General features: G+C 35.5%; 1 long non-coding RNA gene across 1 annotated transcript in view; it reads right to left on the minus strand.

Annotated features, from left to right (window-relative positions):
* Nucleotides 1-20,945, minus strand: part of LOC125619081 — a 68,164-nt gene that overhangs the window by 30,381 nt on the left and 16,838 nt on the right. Inside the window, exon 1 of the long non-coding RNA XR_007350571.1 lies at nt 1-20,945. This exon is cut by the window's right edge and continues 16,838 nt beyond it. This is a non-coding gene — a long non-coding RNA (uncharacterized LOC125619081).

Raw genomic sequence — 20,945 nt, forward strand, 5'->3', positions numbered from 1 at the left:
AATCTCTTTGGGCATCTACAGCTGTCTCTAGGTAAGATTTTTTTCTCTATGATCAATGGTTATTTTAGCTAACACAGATAAATTCAATTGAATTTTTTTGTAAGATTCCTGGTTGTGTAAACATTTTTCACTCTCAACAATCCAGAAGGAACTTTTCAATATGTATGTGATATTAAAGCAGGAAAGACAAAAGTCTAAGTAAAATGAGAAAGTTATGACAACATAATGAACAATATATTTCAATGTTCAAATTCCTTAACTTTTTTTTTTAATGATACCAACATTTTTACCCTATGTGAAGAGACAGCTGGCTCCACTTTTATTGTTGCTCTCTTTTTCTACAAGGGGTTTTACTTTATCTTGTTCTATTTTAAATGAAAACAAATTGTTTAGGGGTCACATATTTGGGTGTCGAGAAACATCTACATGAAAGACCAAAAGAAAATGAGGTACCTACTAGATTTTCATGCAAAAAAGCATTCAGAGAAATGGCCAAGGCCTGCTTCTAAAAAAATATTGCCACTACCCTCCTTTTTCTTCCATCCTTTATTTTTTCAAAATCTTAAAAATGACAAGGTAATCTTAAATTGTAGTTTTAAGGGGCACCTGCCTGGCTTGTCAGACTAAAGTAGCATATTAACTACACTCATTGTGGCACCATAGGAGCCTCAGTTTTTATCATTTTGATATCCCCTCCAGGGTTTCAATCTTCTCTCTTGGAGCTCAATCATGCTCTGTGATGCTCAGTTCCTACATGAGGATGCGAGAGAATTTCTATTTAAAAATACATTGCGGGGGGGGTGGGGGGCAGTGTCAGGCACTACTGATTGAGAAGGCATTCCGTGATGATCCCTATTTTCAGTTAAAATGCGCACTTATGGTTTTGGATTTAACACCCCTGCCTTTGCAGTCAGACAGTCATTTAGCTGGAGTCAATCAAGCGTATGATTAGAAATAATAACTCACAAGCAATGAATTCAAAAAGATTAGATCTTTGCCGAAATGCACAAGTACAGCATCCCATTATGCATCCTTTCCTCTCGGGTTTCTAGAGAGCAGACCAAAAAACAAACAACAAAAAAATTCTCTTGCTCTCTAAAGGCTGGCTTCACCTAAAACCTGACTAATCACTCTTCTAACCTATGATCACAAACTTCAGTCAGGTGGCAATATTAGCCAGAGATGTAATCAACAATACTGGGGGGGGTGGGGAGCAGGTGAGGTGGAGATGTCTCTTCCATCTTTTTTTCCCTTCACTTATGGCAAAAGCTATGTTTCACTCCAAGAAAATGGATCAGAAGTTGAACACACTCATATATATAGAATAAGAAAGACAGAACGTAGTTAAAGCCAAAAGATACATTGTACCCCACAACAAAGAATAATTTTCTGTTCATAAATTATTCTTCAAATTATACTGTGTTTCAGGATCTAGTATTTTGTTTAAGTAAAGGTTAGAGGTAATTAGACAAACTATGTTTGGATTTAATAAGTATTATATTGAAACCAGTAACCCAAGTTCAATCAAATCTTTCAATGTAGCGCTTTTGATCAAGTCAAAAGGATTTAATTTCACTGAGAAAGTTTGGAGAATTAGGGTGAATTGTACGATTTTATATTGTATGGTACTTTATCTTTAATCAGAGCACATACAATATAATTCATAGTCAACCGTGTTAATATTTGGGTAGGATGATTCCAAAGGGAAAAAGATTGACAAAAATGATTAATATTTTGCTTTAGAATATAATACAGAGGGGAGGGGTGAGTTTGCCTTCCCAGCTATGCTTGGTTTAGGCTGCATAACAGCAGCACACATTGATGACACTAACATAATTCATACAAATGAGGGTAGCAGAGAGCAGCCTGGGATTTGAAAAATTTCTGTAAATAAATCCCAAGGCTGAATAAACCACATGTGGGTAACTGGGAGCTGATGCGGTATAGGAAGTACACATAAATAAAGTCCACACATACAGTCTTAAAACATAAAAATAAAAACTAAAAATGGTCCAGAGTTTATGCATTAAAAAAGAAAAAAAGAAAAGAGCTGCATTTCAGTTACAAGTATCTGGCCAATTAAGAAGAACCTGAGCAGCAGGTATGTGTCAAGCAGTCACTTGTATCAGTAAAGGAGTCTTTACGTAAAGATAACCTATATTCACTACAATTTGTGCTAGAAAACACTGAGAACTTTGAGGAGCCAATTCTTCTTATTCAACAAACAAACATCATGTTTTGAAAAATCCAAACATTGACTGACGAGTTTTTTGGTAATTCTGACTATGTCTGAGGATAGCCAGACCTAACATTTTCCTTTTCTTCCAGTAGCCAATTAGAGGATCAGTTGCTACCTGCTTTTGCCTGGTCTTATCACCTAAGGGCAGAGGGCACATTAGGAGTTTTGTGGAAACCCTGACACACCTTTAATGGACTTTATTGGAAGGGTCACCAAGAACCAAATCTAAAGGCTTGTGAACACTGCTTCGCTCCAGCCTTATCCCAGAGAACATTAACCCTGATTCAGCAGACACCACCACTTTTATCTCACTGTTAAATTTCAATCCATAAAAAAAGTGAATTTAACACACATACAAACACACAGAACCACAGTCTCCAAGTATAAAGGAGGAAATGGAAAGGGATCAGCATTCCTTACTCCCTCAACCATCAATTCCAGGAACATTTATTCAGGACCAACCAAATACTAATCACTGGGATATACGATATATGCTGAAACTGATGAAACAGGTTTCTGCCTGCCATTGGGTGGGGGGGTATGTTTTCTAATCAGAGAAGCAGGTAAAGCGTCACCTCCAGCATCCCCATCCAAGGCTCACATTTTGGACCCCACAATAATGAGCATGGAGGAGGCTGCTGAACAGAAAGAAAAGAAAATGCATGTTATATACAAAGAGTTTGATTTTCTTTATTCAAAAGAAAAGAGGAAGAATTGAAAACCACTACTAAATTAAGTATGATTCTTCTCTATATTCAACTGGGAGAATTGGGGCCACGGTGAAATACAAACATAAATGAAAACAAAATATGGTTTAATTTTTCACCTTCTAGAAAAGCATCCAGTTAAAAGTGAACCTATACAGGCCAGGCATGGTGATACATGCCTATAATCCCAGCACCTCAGGAGGCTGAATGAAGTAGGAGGATCACAAATTCAAAGCCAGCCTCAGCAACAGTGAGGCACTAAATAACTCAGTGATACTCTGTCTCTAAATAAAATTTTAAAAAAGGCTAAGGATGTGCCCCAGTCACTAAGCGCCCCTAGGTTTAATCCCCACTACCAAAACAAACAACAAAAAAGTAATCTAAGCAAGTTTTCATAAATTAAGAATGTATAGGTTCCAAGAAAAACAAGAAAGATATCACCCTGAGACACTATCTATAATCTTTTATTCACTCATTAAACAAAGATTTGCTGAGCTCCTACTATGTGCCAACCCCATTCTAGGCACAATGTCTTTATATGCATAATATACATGGAATACAAAAATTTCATATTCAATTTCAATCAGCAATTCTTCTCTGTTTCTTTTGAACAAGTAAGGCCACAGAAGGAAAATTGGAGGCTTTCAGTGCTAATTCAATAATAAATTCTTGATATATTCCAGTTACTTTATATTGGTAAGAAAACGTGTGAGCATGAAATTCATTTTAAACATAATTCATTAAATGAACTTGTGACATTCTCATGCACTGTTTTTTTTTTTTTTCCTCCATTTCCAAACACTAATTGACAGCACTTGAAAACAGTGATTCAGCTTCGGCATGTCAATATGATTCCCAGGGACTGTAGCTCTACTCCTCAGGCCAGGAGACTGACAAATCAAAAGATAAGAAGTACCTCTCAGCTTGAATCAACTGAAATGTGTCAGAAAATACATTTGGCATAATCTTCAGAAATGTCAGGTTTGGCGATGACAGGATAGGCACAGTTTTCCTGACAGTTTTAGCACACCAAAGTTTCAGAGTCCAAGTTAGAATGAGGAGGGGAGAAACCACTTTTGTCTGCTATTTTGGAGGAAACAACTACATGCAACCAGAGGAAATGTATGACATGCCACTTGAGTCTCTGACAAAGATGCTATAAAATGCCTGACTGCCTAATTAATGAAAATGCCCACTAAGGTTAAAAGGAGTAAAATATCTTTTAGGATTTTTGCTTATGAAAACCATCCTACCTGCTCTTCAAGGGATGTGCTCAACCTTATTCCTTTCATATTCTCAATATGCCTAATGCCAATGGAGTACTTTTTTATAAAAGTGTGACAAATGAGTGAATGAACCAACAGCATCACATGAAATCACGGAGAAACCCAAAATCAGCTGAATATATTACACAACATACTTTGGACCTTGCTTGTCATTCATTATCCTTGGCAAATAAGATTTATTAAAAAGCAAAGGCAATTAAAGTACAAGAAGGCAAATTCTAATCAGTATCCTGCTCCTTTCTGAATTCTATGTAGGCTGGATGTTCCTCTGACTGTCATCATGACCATCCTTCCCTCCCCAGGTACACACTCATGCAATCATATTCAACAAATGGGGAATCACAGAAGAAACAGCTTCATTAGTTCACCAAGAAGCACCACAGAGAGCCAAGACCCATGTTTCTACCGCTGGCTACAAATTCTGACTCCTCCGATTTTCCATTTGTAAATAGATCTCCAAAAGAAATCAGCCCGAGGGCACTGAATGGCTATAGAGCTCTGTATGTGCACTGCCGCTGACAATCACAAACCCCAGTGAGCTGCTCAGATAGGCAAAGCAGGTGCCCTACTCAGACATGTTCCCTCCAAGTCCTCTAACACCTCCAGTGCTGTCAACCTTCATCTGATTTTCATTTGTAAATGAAGTTGCACAAATCTGCAACAATAAAGAATATTGATAAAATCTTTGTTAACACTTGGCATCTCTCATTTTCTAAAAAACATAAACAAGATCCCCATTCAGGCAACTCCTAATTGTGTTGGCCACGTTTCATTTACTTTCACCACCAATTCAGCAGCAATCTGTCAATATTTGTACCGAAAATTACCAAATGCTCTAAATTACTTATCTCAAACTAATTATACATTTACATATGTATGAATGTTATATACTGAAAGTTAAAAATCATCCCTTTATTGCCGAAGTCTATACATGAGGCCTCCCAAATGAAAAGTAGTACAAAGTCAATTTAAAGAGGGTTTAAAAAATATATATTTTTCTGATTTAATATAAGCTCGGTATTTTCAGCACGGCTTCACAATCTTTTTCCTTTATGAAAGAATAAAGTCAAATGTTTTTTCACTATATTGGGCAAATGTAACATAAAATAAGATGGCCCTACAGTAGACCCTTATCATACCATATTCCAGGAGTTAATCATTTCAAGATATGTATTCGTTCCTGAGTACTTCCTGAGCATGAACATGCGCCCCGACCATGCTTGTTTAAGAAAGCAGAGTGGGGAAAAACAGACTTGGGACATAACTACTATTAACTTACAGACTAAAGAAGAAAGACAAAGGCAAATAATTACAATATAAAATAATCAGCACAATAAGAAGACAGCTCTGTATGCAGAACTTGAGGTGCATGAAAGAAGGAATAACTAATGGGGACTGAGATTTGAAAAATGAACAGGAACCAGTGGGGTGGTGAAGTGGATAAGAACATTCCACATTTGAATCACTATGCGTGGAAGAGAATAAGAAAGCACAGAAATTTGAAAGAGAAAAAAAAAAACTAATCTGGGATGTCTAGAAAATAATGGGCAATGGTAAACATTAATGTGAGATGGTGCGATTTAGAAGGTAAAAAGTCAACCTCTTCAGAAAATGTGGAGCAACCAAAGGATTCAAAGCAAAAGAAAGATGGGATCCGATTCATGGATTTTAAAGGCACCTGTGGCAGACAGGCCTGGCCGAAGACAACTTCACCAGAAACAGCTGGCAGAGAACAGACAGTGAGGCAGGAGTCAAGACGAAGAGACCCAGGGAAGCCACTGGAGGGTCCAGAACTGGGAGGCCAGCTTCCACCTCCAGCACTGGCAAGGGTTCTAGCTGCAGCAAGCAGCACTGGACAAAGGAAAAGGAAGTGCTAAAACTTCCTGTTTTCGTCTTTTCCACCATAAGAATCCAACTGAAACAAGTAAGCTCATTTAAGGTCAAGTGAACAAAATTCACCAGTTGATTACGTGTGGGAGGCCATGTGGAGTACCAAGATTTAGAGAACGTGTCCTGGGACAACTGGCAAAATCTGAATAATCCCCAGGCTGGGCACCTCTGGGTTAACTGGCCTTGAAGAAGCATTATGTTTTCTTATGTGTAAAAGGGGACTGACATCTAATTTACTGGTTTGTTACGATCATTAAAGAGCATATAATTATCATCATTATTAAACTATGAAGGATAAAATAATAAGAGATAAACGAATAAGGAGAGAAAGATGTCATAGGTACTATTTTGGTAGATTTTAGTTGATATTAATATGGAAGAAGCAAGCTTATGTAAATTTAATTCTAGATGAGCTATTCTTATAATGAAGAGAGACTGGTATTGGAGATAGAGGCATTCAGATAGGGGAAAAAAACCTCCTTCTATGCTTGACTACCCTTCATGTTATATTCAGTTTCCGGAACTACCAATGCATCCTTATTTCAGTCTCCCAATCTTCAACTGAATTCTCAGCTGCTGAAGAAAAAAGAAAAAGTCTAACCCCTCTTGCAGCTATGAAATTAATTACTGACCAAGGTGACATAAGCAGAAGTCAGTAAGTACATGAGACCTCTCTGAAGGAAGGGCAAGCTCCTTCCTCTTAACTCTTTTTTCTATCCTGCTGCTGAGATAAGTCTGATGACTGGAACCATTGCAGCTATCATGAACCATGAGGACACAGACCACATCCCAAGGGATGGCAGAGTAGCAGAGTTCTCAACTACTTGGCTACTGTCTTTGACTACATGAAATCACCTAGGAAGCTTTTAATAAAATATTCATGCCTCACCCTGAAATATCTAGACTTAACTGCTGGGTTGGGACCAACACATGAATATTGGGGTATGAGTATTAAAACCTTCCCAAATGAAGAAAAATGTGAAGCTAGAGTTGAAATCCCACCAATCTAAAACACATGTTTATCAATCCTTTATATTATTTAATACCTAAGCGATATAAAAGAATAATAATGCCTGCCACTTAATGAATATTGTCATTATGCTAGGTAAGTTTCCTGCAAATTAATTTACTACATTTTCTAACTCAATAATACCCGGATGTCAGTATTATTACTTTCATTTTTCTTCTTGGAAAACTGAGGGGGAATGAGTCTTAGTAATGGACTTGGAGTCTCACAAATTAGTATTCCAGTCCAGAATGGGCTAAATCCAAAGCATTCTCCTTGCCTCTGCAGAGTTGCCTCTCAGCTGTTTTGCTTCTTTTTATTTCATCTAGAGGAATGCTAGTGAAAGTGCTGGTGAGCAGTGAGAAGTGGGGTAGAGAGGACAAGGAAGAGGGTACTGGCAACATTTAAGACAAGCTTTACTTCTGGGGTCCTAAGATTGGTTTGCTCACCAATGGACCTAATGAAAGTCACTTTCATTAACCATCATGTAGAGCTCTCAATAAGAGCTCACATTGGTTTTCATGTGAACTCCCCTCTGGTCTAGATCCAGAAAGGGGCCAAGTTCAGATTAAGTTCCAATACATGAACAAAGCACCAGATCCTCACCTATTTTCAGCTTCCTGGTTTAGAAGTTTAAGTAAATCATGTGCAATGCATGCAAAAACTCCCCTCTTTCTTTCCTAATGTTTAACGGTGATTTATAACCCTAGAACATTTGTAAATTTAACAGCCCATCAAAGTGTCTGAGAGCACACCAGTTCTAAGGACTCATTAAGTGACATTAAACATAACTTTTCATAAAGTACTGTACAGCATGAATGGGTGGGCAGGCTGGTGAGCAGCCGTGACTACGTAATTTATCGTTTGTAATTTTGCCTTATTACTTCCAAAAACATTTTTTAAAGAAGGAGGGGAACAGTTGGTTACAAAAAAATAAAAAGCACTTCACTACTTTGCCAATACTATAAATCAGAAAGGCAGAAAAATCATTTATGATTCTAAGGATGTGCTAATTCTTTCTCCAGTCACCCAAAAAATGACAAGGACAAAGTTTTGTGGCAAAATCGTACAGGATTTTAAAAATTCATTTATTTTGAACAGGGTGATATTGTTTCCAACTCACCTCCTCCCCAAATTCTAAAGATCATCAATTAAAGAAAAAAAAAAGGCATGGAAGCTTTTTCTAGTATACAAGGGAGAAAGACTTCAGTTAACACATCCTTTAAATGGCACTTCTTTTGCTCCAGAAATATGTAAAGAATTAACCTCTGAAGCAGGACTTCATCCAACACAACTGGATTTTGCAACACCACTAAAAATCACCCCAATTTTGTCAAAATATTCATCCTACCTTAATAAGTAAAATTAGGACCCTAATAAATGCTGCAATCAAAAAGGAATGTTTATATTTCCTTAGTGACCACAGACTATGTTAGAGTGACAGTAGTCAATGGTCAAATTTTAGCATCCCCACCTGCATAAAAAAAACTCTTCATATATTTTCTTTAAAACAAATAAATCAAAATGCCAGGAATATCATGCAACTTTCCTGGTTTTCATTCTTTTACTATAACTACAGATTTAACTGAATTTAAAAGTTTTAACTATCAGTGCACTGAACATAACATCATAATTATGCTGACAGCACAATGTTCACCCTAAAGTAGATCACTTACTGGCGTAGGTCTCCCTTAAAAGATTGATTATCCCCTCTCCTTCTGAACCTGTGGTCCAGCACAGGTGTCTGTAATTCCTTTGCCAAATTCTGCACTCCACTTTTACTAACTTTGCTGACTAAAAATATTCTCTCCATAAATTTCGACAACTTAGTAATGAATATCTGCAGCAGAAATAGTTTTCCTGAATCAAAAGTAAATCCATGGGATTTACATCACCTCAAGAGCAGCCATGTTGAAAATGAACTCACCAAAGCCACAAATGACCCTAGCTAATTCACTCTGGAGTGTTCTTACACATAAGTAACAGCATACATATAGTCCTAGAAAAATTGGTGACTGCTCTCCATGAGGTATTAGTTACTTACCTTTAAAACGTACTTAAGGGGGGGAAAACGGTTTTCACAAACATTATATTTTACATGAAAATATTCAATTTGCCAACTACTTAAAATAGCTCCAGCCAAACAATTCAAAAATAATTTCTGTAATTTTTACTAGATTAATTCTATTGTTTCCATAAATTTTCTGTGATTTTTACCTGGCATGCATGGCACTGACCATTACAAAACTCAAAAAGTGAACATCTAAATATGATTGAAAATTTACCAGTTGAGAGAAGGAAAAAACGCTTATCAAAATAATTTCTAAACTTATGTTGCAGCAACTAGTATTTAAAACCTACTCCAACTAATAATCAAAGAAGCTTTACTATTATTATTCCTGAGTGAATAAATTCATGCCTAGTAAATTGACTTTTGGTAGTTGGCTGGTATATACTTCATTTGGCAAGTTAGGTTAAATTTCTCACATACATTTCTATATTTAGCAGTCACCAATAAGTTAGCAAGGATATTAAATTCACAATTATCCAATTCTTCAACATAAATGAGCAAAGCAGAACCAAGATAAATGAACAAAAACCATCACCAGACAGCATGCCTACTTGATTCTTTTCCTATCACTTAATACTGATTCATATAAACTACATAACATGTTATAATTTGAAGCAATTTATTCACATTTAAAATTATAATTATAATTCCTTATTAATTGGTGTTAAGTAAGAATTACCAGATTATTCCAAAGCTAATATTCCACAATAGCAAGCAGATGCAGGTTGAGCAGTCATCTAAAATTAGCTTATCCACTGTAAAATAAAGATTGAATGTTAAGGTATAAAATTATTCTAAATCCCCAAACACACCAGAACCAATTGTGAAATTAAATGTGACACTTTCCATAATTCAAACTACAGTACTTGATTTTTGTCTTTCTCCTCAGCTACCCCTAAATTAAATTAGTCCTATTGATTAGAACTCAGAAATCCCTGTCTTGTTACCATGATTTTCAAATTTTAATAAAATGTATAATTTAGTTGTACACACTTAAGTTGGTTTTCTTAAATTCCAACACAGGAGTTTAAGTATAGACTCACTGAATACATAGCTACAGACGGAGTAAAAACCAATTTCTTTGCTAACTCACAATTGATAAATCCGTGCATCCCAAATCTGTTTTCAGGCCTTCCATGACAAATGACCATTCACAGAAGCAGGATCTTATGAAATGATTAGCAGTGTGATTTAACTAGGCAGTGATTGCACATAGGTCTTGGAATAAAATGGAAACTGTACACCAATTAAAATGTGTTGCTGTGTACAAATGGTGGTCAGTAGCTTTAGTAAAAGCAGAACTATTAAAACTTATATAAGTCCTTACCCTAGAATTCAGAAGCGTACACAGTATATGTAATTTAAATTTACTAATGATATGTATAGTCTGTGGACAGACAGCAACAGCCTCACCGGACCTACGATACATGTTGGGTGTTTTGTCCTTATAAAACTTCTCTCTGGTGTTATATTCATAAACAAATAACCTAAAGATCACATTTATTAATCTCAGCCTCTTTTAGTAGTACTTTCAACACACTGAGATTTTGATTGGTTTTTGATTTTTTAATTTGAGAGGAAAACATTTCTTAACAGCATTTTCTTGATAATCACAGTTGGCAGATCTCCAACCCCTAAAAAAAAAGATGGGTTCCCAGACCACTCCCAGACCATTTTCCTGCCTCCCCAATCCAAAGCTATGGCACTAGCTCCTGAGCTTAGTCTTTAATAAGTGAACAGTGCTGACATAGCCCTTCTTGTGGCCAGTATTAGAAAATTAATACAGCATCATCAAATATGCTGAAATAATTCACATTACTTCATTAACCCTGGCTTTTTTTCCTCTTAAAAAATTACTGTGTTCCTCCTTTTTAGTTTATTTCCGTGTCTCATTTTTTCTGTGTGTTAGCTTTGGTTAAAATTAATATAGAACTATAACTGAAGAGGACTTCTAGAGTACCTGGAAGATTTGATTTAAGCTCTCAAATCCTCCCAATAAATAGTGATAATGCATTCATAGAAATAATAACAGATATTATTATTATCCACATAGAAATAATATTAAATGTTATTAGTCACTTCATCGTCACCTGAGGAATTGTCTGCAAAGAGTGTTTAGCTTGCAAATGTCCCTACCAGAGTTACCCTTCTCCTTTACAAAAATGCAAGTCAACAACTCACTGTATAGTGCCTGGTCATTTACAACACACATCAAAAATAACTGAGAATGCTAGTTAAAATGAGAATATATTAGCAGTTAAAGAGCATAAAGCCACAGTTTCTGTCATAAGGCACCAATGCTCAGCTGTAAATACATTCGTATATATTTTAGTGTAGTGTTTTATTTATTGAATTATGTATTTTATATTATGATGAATTTTTATTTCAATTACCACAACGGTGTTTACGGAAGCTGCAAACATTTGTTTTTACTAGAGGGGAATAAGCCCTATTCATTAGCACTGCTCACTGTCAATTATGAAATACATTTGTTTTCACCATCAGTGCTACACAATACTTAGTTCCAAAATATATGTCATTACTTAATGAGAATGAATTAAAACAAAGCAGCACTATTAACTGGGGCTAGATCTATAGTAATCTATCATTCAAATAATAGAAGTTAATGCCTATTAATTTCCTACCACATGCCATGCACAAAACTAAGCACGTCGTGTATATTGACTCAATATCATCTGTAAAGTAACCTTGGACAGGAGGTACTATTGCCATCCCTATCTTACACATAGGCAAGAAGATGCACCAAGAAGTTAAAGAAATTGCCTGAGACTACACAAGTAGTAACTGGCAGGTAATTGATTCTAGAATTTAAGCTCTAAATTCTAAAATAAGCCAATTGTGCCATGATGCCCCTTAAACATCCTGGGTGAATCACATACTACTTATTACCAGCACCTAGAGAACTTTAATTTTAAAAAGAAATAGGCTTATTAAGTTATTCACATTATAGCACTTTAGAAAGTTCAGGTTAGACATAGTGTCAAAAATGTATTAGTATATAAAATGAAACACAAAATACAAGGTCCCTAGAATAAACATTTTTCACAAATTGAGTACTTCTTGCCGCATTTCCCCCAATCCATTCATTATCAAAATTCACCACTATGTATAGGGAATATTTAAAGTGTCTATTTTTGTTTCCTACTTAGACTACAAGCTATTCAAGGCCTGGAAAAGCAACTAATCTATACATTATTGAAAATGCCATAGCATATTGTACCCAGAGAACCTTTGATAAATACTAAATATTACATTCACAATGAGTAATGGCAACTCAACACAAAATTACAATGTAACCTGAAGATGAAATATGAAGCCAAAATAAAATGGATGTGAGTCTCATTCAATATGTCCCTTATTCAGTCTTTTGAAACCTATGAAAATAGAAGGACTTATTTAGGACAAAGGCAGGCAGTATTTCTGAGGTTTGGGGAAGATAGCGACATCACTTCTGATTATTATTACAATGCTTAAAAAACCAAATCATATATGAAGGATGTGAGAAAAAAGAATGGACAAGCTATCTCATGTGATTATTTTATTTTCTGCATATAGAGAAACAAAATGGAATAGGGAAAGTACATTATCTGAAATTATAGTTTTTAGGCATCCTCAGTATTTCTTAAATTTTTGTTTATTTGCCTCTAGAAAAGGGAAAAAGTGTAAGAAGAAAGATGTTTTCAAAAGTTTGGTACTTCTGAGCTGCTTCTGTACTGTTGAAAAATAGCTATGTGTAATACTACCTATTATTTTCATAAAACTAAAATTTTAAATGTCATAATACACCCAACAAAAATTATAGTATTTAGTAAATTCTGCTTAGTTACTTTAAAAATTAACAAGTGATTAGTAAATAACTCTGAACACCCTGCATCTAAATAAGCCAAAACTAAAAACATAAAACTATATTTTAAAAATGCATTAAGCCCTCTCCATGTATCATTATGTGTCCCTCAACAATGGGAATATATTCTGAGAAGTGCATGGTGCTGTCTGTCCATCACTGACTGAAATGTTGTTATGTGGCACACGACTACATATATACTTGAATATTTGTGTACACACGATACACACACACACACACACACAAAACACCATTTTAGTAAAACTAGTATGTATGAAGCTATAATTGTGAATAAATATCATTATCCATTTTTCCAAATCAACACCAAGAATGAACCCTAATATAGACCATGGACTTTGAGATAATGTTGTGTTAATGTAGGTACATCATTTATAACAAATGTACCAATGTGGTGATACATCAGTAATGGGGAAGCTATGCATGTGGTGGGTAGGAGGCATATGGGAAGTCTGTCTTCTGTTCAACTTTACTATATGAACCTAAAACCGCCCTAATAAATAAATAAATAAATAAAGCCTAATACACACACACACAAACACATACATACACACATGCACTGTCATTTTCACATATATGTACATGAAATATACACATACATATGTACATATGTATATATGTACTTACGCACGTGACCTTTATACATGCATATACATACATGTGCATGTATATACATATGTACATATAAAATTGTGCATATATAAATATAAAAGGACTTACCTGTAGACAGCCACATAGCAAACTGTTTTTCTGGACATCAAAAAAATTACTATTTTATGTGGATATATATGAATTATAATAATTCTTCCCCTAGAACACAGATAATAAGTGATTGCTCAAAACATTTATTGTGTGCCTACTTTCTTACACAAATAAATATAATTTGGAGACACAAATGTCATATTTTCTTTGTTGTTGTTGTTGTAGATGGACACAATATCTGTATTTATTTTTCTTTATGTGGTGCTGAGGATCAAACCCAGTGTCTTACCCGTGCTAGGCGAGTGCTCTACCACTGAGCCACAACCTCAGCCCCTGTATATTTTCTTAATAAATACAAAAGGTAAATATTTGTACCCTCTTAAATTAGCTCTACAGGACAAAAGGTTTTAAGCATCTTTTAAAAAAAATTGATACTAAGTATTAATTTTCCTCTAAAAAGAAAATGGAGGGGAAAGATACAAAGTTATCAAAAAAGCTTATGAAGGCTTTAGTAAGGGTCAGCTTTCACAAAACAATACATATATTTGAAAGTCTCAATTTATTTTAAATTTCTTATTCACCTGCTTTTCTTCACAAGTGCATAACAGAATGTGTGCTGGTTCCTAAAGGAAGCAGCTAGTCCAGTCTCCTGTAAAGAAGCCAGGGAGCCTCCCAGAGACAGATGCTGGCCACACTGCAGGGTCTTCCAGCCACCAGCAGCCCAGCTCAAGGCAGAGAGAAGGAGACACAGGCAGGAGCGTTTTAAACAACTGCTTATCTAGCTGCTTCTATCACTCTCCTTTCTCTTTTCAACAACCTTGTCTTTTTTCCCATCTTTACCTCTCGCCTGTTTTACCCTGTTCTGTCTCCTTTTCTTTTCTCCCTTATTCTTCACCCCTCCCTGCTCCAATCTCTTTTTCTCTCCTCTAACTTATTACACTTATTTGTGTATTGCATCCTTCCACAACACACCTTGACATACTTACAAGAACACACAAAAGATTACAAAAATTCCAGCAGGGAAAAACTTAGCTACCTCAGAAGAGCAGAACTAGCAAATATCAGGTCTTTCATAGTTCTACCTCCAATCATCCATCTTATCAATTAGGATTTTTCTCTTTTTTTAAACACATTATTCTCTCCCTTCTTTCTGCTTATTCTCCATATCAGCATCCTTTACCCCTTCACTTTGCTCTTCTCTTCATCTTTATTCCTCAAGTTCAAGGATGTGCTTTCATAATTAACCAAGGACTCCAAAGCTTCCCTTCAAATAAATACACGTAAAATCTCACCAAATTGTATCTGGACAACATTTCCCTTTCTCCCATCCTTTGCCCTCTCCTTAGCAAACCTAAAACAGAAAATTGAGAGGATGTGTTTTAAATAAACACTCTCCTAGGATGGAAATAATCACAGATGTACATTATGGTTGTAGAAGCTATTCTTTGAAAATATTTTCCGAATCTGCTCACGTACCCAGAAATATTTTATTTAAATTAAGTTAAAAATTATCCTTTCAAAATAATTTGGCCAAGACTACATTTTAGAAATCACCTCATAATTCAGTAATTTTTCTTTCTATGCATTTAATCTGCACTAAACTCATCCTCATTACCAGTGCACTTTTTGTATACAATGCATAATATTTTCCATTTCTTGCTTTCTAATAAATAGCACACGGAGGTATAGCAAGTAGGAAGTTCTTCAGTGGTCTACATTAAGTTCATTTTTTTTAAGGGTAACTGTGGTTTTTAGAAATGTCTTCCTGCTTTCATTATTATCAGGCCATGGCTCATCATCCTTTTCTGAAGTGAACTACTCCTCCAAAAAGGCCATGAATGTGTGTTTCATGAACAAGTACATGTACACCAGCTGGGAGCGTTTTAAACTACTGCTTATCTAGCCAGTCCTACTCAAAAGTCAGGATCAGACATGCAATTCAGCTACAAAAATCTAATGTGCCGATTCTATCTCCCTTGCCCCTTTTTGGATGTATACAGTTAAGAGAAAAATCTGACAAACTCCAGATAAGCCATAGTCCTTGTGAGGCATCCCCAGCAGCTGCGTGCAAGGCCAGTCTCACTCAGTCCCCCCAGTGGAGTCCCCACTGTCTCTCTGCACTGCTGTGTCACATTATTTCCGCTTTTCTAACTTTTCCACTTCTGAGCACCATCAATTATGCACTAGAATAACAGAGGCCTGGCCAGGCAGTGTAACATAAAGGCCGATTATGAAGATAAATAATTTAAACACCTGCGTGCCATGTTCCTTTTACCAGTGATCGGAGGCCAAGGAAATGTGATGTACACTGAAGGTCCAAATGTACCAGAAGGACCAGTCTGGAAAGAGCAGAGAGTACATTTACCTGTGAACTTCCTGTTCAATGCCCACGCACACCATAGAAAGAGGCAAAATAAATGAACTGTTCACAACCATACTCACAGTTGCAAAAATTGGGTAAGAGTAAAAAATGTCAAAGATCCAAACATTCATTCATTCATTCATCCTTGATGTTTGGCCATAGATTCAGTCCAAGAAGTACAGAGAACACTCCAACAGAGGCTGGTATATTACAACTTCTATGAAAAGGTGAACAATTCATATATACAAAGATTTAAAAAAAAAAAAAAAAGAAAAGAAAACTGTTTCCACATAACATTATTTAAGTTCTAACAAAATGCAAACTCAATGAGCTCTTTACCATGAACTATATAGATTTGTTTGATACTAAAGTTTAACTGGGAATGGCAGGGAATTACAAATGTAGACGTCACTGGTCTGACCCCTTTTAAAACAACACCTCACCATCTCTCAACTGTAATTCAGAAACTCTTCAGATCTCTTTATTAGTATCCTCATTTTAAAATTGTAATTTGAAAATTCACAATGGAAAAGAGACTTTCACGTGTTCAACAACTACAGAGAAAACTAGTGTCCTCCTTATAATGCCCTGGGAAGTTTAAAACTGAGACATAATGATGTATCAGAGATTGTTGTTCCTTATCTACACAGGCAAAATGAATTTTAAATTGGGTCTTAAGCAGCATATACCCAAACTGAAAAAATAAAAAAGGGGTATTTCAAATTTTAAAAATTCAGATAACTGCCTCAAATCTATTGATCTCCTTTAAGGAGATCATTCTCAAGGTATAGTGTAACATGTCTAATACTTAAAAATAGTAGAACAATCTCAATAGTATATACAAGATTGAAAGGGGCAAGAATAAAAACTGGATATGAGCAGGGATGTTGAAAATCAAACACTGACCTTAAAATATATGAAACTCAGAAGTACAGCACTTAACTCATGTCAAATGATACCTGACTTTGCTTTTGGAATGAGGCTTCCATTATCTAGAAATATTCCAAAATTAATCCTTAGTCTACATGAGAGCTAATATTACATTTCTAAATGCAAATTGACGAAAACTCTAGGGGGAAAAACCATTTTGAACTGTGGTTTCCAGAAGGCTTCAGGTTTAGTCATGTCAAATTAAAGGGGAGCAAAGCTTCTTAAAATAACATTCTTCTTAAATCGCATCCATATGATTTAGCAAATTGATATAGCCAAAGTCAATAAATCATGAGGCAAGGTTTTTATTTTAATGTATGACTGCTTTTATTTTATTTTTTTGCTTTGAGCCCTCTCTTTATAATTTTTTAGCTCAAAGTTAGATGTGCACTCTTGTCTAGGCAAAAGGAGCTACTTCTAATGTAATGGGTTCTTGCTTTTCAATGTCAACCCACCACCACCAGTAAAAGAAATCACCCCCGCCCCCAACAGTTCAGCAGGGCAGAGCTGGCTGCCTCTGTGGTTGGACCAACATGCAACCCATTAACTGCCTTTCAGTCGGCAGTATTTGAATTTGTAGATTTTTCACCACTTTTCAATGTGTAAGTGCTTCTTTTTTCTTAACCCCAGGGATTTCGTTTTGTGCTGACACATACCCAAGAAGCAATCTCCATGAAACTATCCTTTTAAGGCAAGCGTTTTTTGCACTCTTTAATGATGGGTGTTTAAGAGAAATGGTAATTATGATAGATTTTGAGCCTTAGGTAACAGACAGCCTCACAGTGAGAGGGTTCACTACATTTAAGACCAAACTTCTCATTAAGAAATGGAGATGTATCAATTCAGCTCTATGCAGACACACTGACAGTGAAGTCCAGGTTAGTAAAAGCATTCATCCTTAGGATGGATGGTCTCAGGAGTGAGCCAACACTCAGCAAGGTCATGCTAATTCGTCCAGACTGTGAGCAAATGAAAATTCTCAGGGACAATTAAACCTAAGGAACATTGCTTGGAAATATTATTAAAAGTATCAATGCTTAAAATACCATTCTCTTCATTCTTATCCTTTTTATAACTTAAAATTTTGGCTTAAATAAGTCACTTAAGCAATATATCGGATATTCTGTACTTTGTAACTAATGCTAGATTACACCTTCAGACAAAAGCAATCTAAAGTTCTTAACCATATGAGCAATAAAACTACCTTGAAAATGTATTATATGTGTGTATTAGTGAGCATGTATGAACACATGTGTTTAGCATATATATTTATGTCTCATATAGCTCCCTCAGAATATTCCAGATAAATGCTACTGTTAAAACATAAAAGTAATAATAAGTAAATCCTTGCACCAAGATGCCATGACCTCAATCCCCCAGCATGTGCATGCAAGTTCCTTGCCCAGCTTGCCTGCCAAAATGGCAAACAGAACTTAATATTTTATGGAGCCCAAAGCACAAACCATGTTCAAATTCAATACAAGTAAAGGCTTTATCTCCACCTTCAAATCTCCACCTTTATAGATTACTAATACAAAACAGTGAGAAATCAGAAAGCCATCCCAAATGATATGTAAGTTTCTTCTGGACACCCTTGAAGTTATAAATTAAATGGAAATTCTGAAACAAATGATTGATTTATCTGTTTACTTTCAGATATTTGTTTCCAGAAGAGTTGCCGTATCCCGTTACATTATTTATTACAGCTTAAGTAACTGGGAATATGTGATCCAATTTTTTCTCAAGAAGATCAGATCATGTTCTTGAATATGGATGGCATAACAACAGTCCCTCTTATAGAGCTAAATCCCAGGAAGACTGTCTAAAAAAGAATGAGTAAAACATGGGCAAATGTGGTTCCATAATAGCCAGCTGTGAAGGTTATAAGGTTCTGGCAGGGAATGGCATGATGATACAGAGCAATAATCTATAAACCATTAGAAAAGAACATGAAAAGTATTTAGCGTTTTATAAATATTTGAGAGCAAAGCAAGCATCTCTGGTTCAAATCAGCAAGATTTTAAACTTTCTGGTTTTATAAGAACATCCTACTATAAATCTTTCTAAAATTTGCCTGCTTTTTGTTTATTTTATTTTATCCAGGCCAGTAATGACCACGACAAATACCTAAATGCTGAACTAAGCAAGATTCTATCCCTAAATTTTGGGTGGGAGGCTTAAATTTCTTGTACAAAGCCAACGACAGTAAATGAGTTCATATTGCCTACTTTCCTTTTGATAAACTGTAACCAAAATTTACCATCTTTATAGAATTTTAAGGAGAATCCAAAGTGCAGAAAAAAAATAAGATTATGGCCATAGCCTCTCCCATGTTTAATCTACCCTCAAAAAAGACTTTTAGTTAAAATAAATCCTTTCAATCTGTAATATCCAGAATGACAAGAAGTCCTGTGACTCTAGCCTGCTTCCAGCATCTGTCAAGAAAATCACAAACCTAACTCTCAATTTATGGGAGAATGCTAACAGAATATGAGTAATGCTTCAGACAGACAAAGCACAGTATTAGAAAGGTTCAAGACCAAATTTCATAAAGCTGCAAGGTACTTTTGTTGTTGTTGTTTGCTATTCAAGTTTAAGTTACTGAATTAATACAGATAAATATACAGATAAACAGATGATGAACACATTATTTTAACTGAAACTTTTTAAAATAGAAGATAAATCACACAGACAATTATATACATGCACATTAGTGTGTGTGTGTGTAAAATCAGTTTAAAATTGGAAAGCCCCATAAGCATAACACAATACTTTTCTTTTTTAGGATACTTCTATATTTCAATTACTTTTGATTATGAAACCTAACCTTAAATGGTTCCTGCTTTCCATCCCACAGGAGATCTTATCAAACATAGACTACTTTATGATCTCACCTATGTGTAGAGTTTAAAACAGTAAGACTCATAGGAACAAACCCTCTTAGGGGTGGATGAAAAGATGTTGGTCAAAAGACATAAATTTCAGTGAGGGGGAAATAAATTCAAGAAATCTATGGTGACTACAGTTAATAGCAATATCTTGCACACTTGACAACTGTTAAGAAAATAGATTTTTAAAAAGAAAAAGAAAATAGAAACTGAATGTGCAGAAATACATGGTTAAATAGCTTAATTTAGACATTCCACAATGTATGCATATATCAAAACACTGTGGTGTGTGCTATAAATATATGCAATTTTTATCCATCAACTAAAAAATGATGAAAACCAATTTTACCACTACTTACTTACTACTACTGGTAGTAAGAATTCAGCATTCAGTTATAAAGGTGCTTCATTTAAAACAATGCATTACCTTCAGCATCTGCCACTTTGTCACTTTTCTCCATCCCTCAAATACAGAATAACCTGCATAAATTGGAATTTTGAATATTGGGTTATAATTCATATTTTCTAGAATACCACTGCTTTAAAAATGGCAGAGGAGGATAGTAAAATAACACTGTTCATTCAGTAAATTTATTAATGCAATGCTTAATAACATATCTGCTTAAGCAATAGCGTACCAGAGGCAGCCTGGTGAAATGGAGAAGAGCACAGGCTCTGCAACCAACTGCCAGAGTTTGTAATTAGAATTCTGCCACTTGCTAAAGGTGTAACTTCATCAACGCACTTAATCTCTCTGTGCCTTTGCTTTCTCATCAGCAAAATTAAGATGGTGGTAATAGTATCTACATCCAAGGGTCATTATGCAAATAATGCAACTTAATATTTGCACAATGCTTGAAAAGAGACTGGCACATAGAAACAGCTATGCTTCTTTTTTCTTATCACAAATTTTTTGTGCAGACCAGGAATACAGTTAAGTACTCCGTGCAAGACCCAACTCAGCAGAATGGGAGCCAACAG

This window comes from Marmota marmota, unplaced genomic scaffold (assembly GCF_001458135.2).
Source record: "Marmota marmota marmota unplaced genomic scaffold, marMar, whole genome shotgun sequence".
NCBI classification, from domain to species: Eukaryota; Metazoa; Chordata; class Mammalia; order Rodentia; family Sciuridae; genus Marmota; species Marmota marmota.